A 1443-nucleotide genomic window follows, 5' to 3' on the forward strand; every position below is an offset into this window, starting at 1 on the left:
GGAGTCTGCCGGTCTTGGGGAGTATGGAGGGGTGCAGCCTTGGAGGGACCCTGGGGAGACCGCAGGGTCGGGGCCTCGGAGAAGCCGCGTGGATGTAGGAAGGAGGTGGAGCCCGCCGCGACCTCAGGGGGCGGTGCTGAGCGATAGGACTAGGACCGGGGCCGAGGGGCAGGGTGGGAGACCCCGGGCGCGTGGAGTCCCCAGTGGCCCCAGGACTCGCGGAAGGGAAGGGCCTCCAGGAGCTACTGGGGCGACGCTAGATCGACGCAGGTGGAGGCCTGCAGGGGGCAAGGCCGGCCCGAGGATCCACAAGGGGCGGGACTAAAGGAGGTATTGGCTCTGGGACACAAGGAACACCCTGGGTCTGACAGGCGCTTGGGTCTCAAAGATGCGTGCCTGGTGCTGCCGCCACAGTGCTGCGGTGCTGCGCACTGCCCGGCACTGAGTAGCTCAAACAGGTGTCTCAGCTGTCACCGCTGAAGACTCTGCATCCCCACGGACCAGTTTTGTAATGAAGAAAGGGTGTTTCCACCGCCTTGCAATGAGTTGCAAGAAAGAGACGGTTTTCATGTCTCTTGAGGTCATTCCCAACTAGAGCAGTTTGTGCAGAAGAAACCGGTGACTCCTCAGGAAGCTTTTGCGCCTCCCCGTGGCATCTGCATCCCAGTGAAGGCAATGCTTGCTCCACCCATGTAGAGGTTTGTGCAGAAGTCACAGCTTTGGTGGGGGGAGCCCATGTCCACTCAGAAAAATGTCCTAGCTCCCTCATCCCAAAATGAAAACTCATTTTTGATTATTTTGTGGTTACCCTTTAAAAACACTTGACCTGGTCAAGCCGGTCTCCTGGCCACCCCCTCACGCCTGTAATCCCAACACTTTGGGAGGCTGAGGCAGGCAGATCACCTGAGGTCAGGAGTTCGAGACCAGCCTGGCCTACATGGTGAAACCCCGTCTCTACTAAAAATACAAAAACTTAGCTGGGCTTGGTGGTGTACGCCTGTAATCCCAGCTACTTGGGATGCTGAGACACGAGAATCACTTGAACCCAGGAGGTGGAAGTTGCAGTGAGCCGAGATCATGCCACTGCTACTCTATCCTGAGCAACAGAGGAACATCTCAAAACAACAACAACAAAGACCAGGCTACCTTGAGGGAGCTGGTCTCCTGGTCCCTCCTTCCATCCCAGATCCACCCTGAGGCCACACGGAGGGAGGGGAATCACCTTTACAAATGCTGTGCTGAGTATCCAGAAAGGACTCCGGTGAGGCCACATTTCCCAGCCTCGGGGACGGGGGCTTGTGGAGCAGGGTTCAGGGGTACTGGGGTGTGTGTGTGGGGATGGGGTCAGGGATGCAACATCCAGAACGACCCCCATCCCCAGCAATCCTGGTGTTCACTCCCTTCTTTCCTAGGCTTGTTCCTCTGACAGCTAAGACCCATCAT

Source organism: Cebus imitator, unplaced genomic scaffold, assembly GCF_001604975.1.
Source record: "Cebus imitator isolate Cc_AM_T3 unplaced genomic scaffold, Cebus_imitator-1.0 Scaffold30, whole genome shotgun sequence".
Lineage (NCBI taxonomy): Eukaryota > Metazoa > Chordata > Mammalia > Primates > Cebidae > Cebus > Cebus imitator.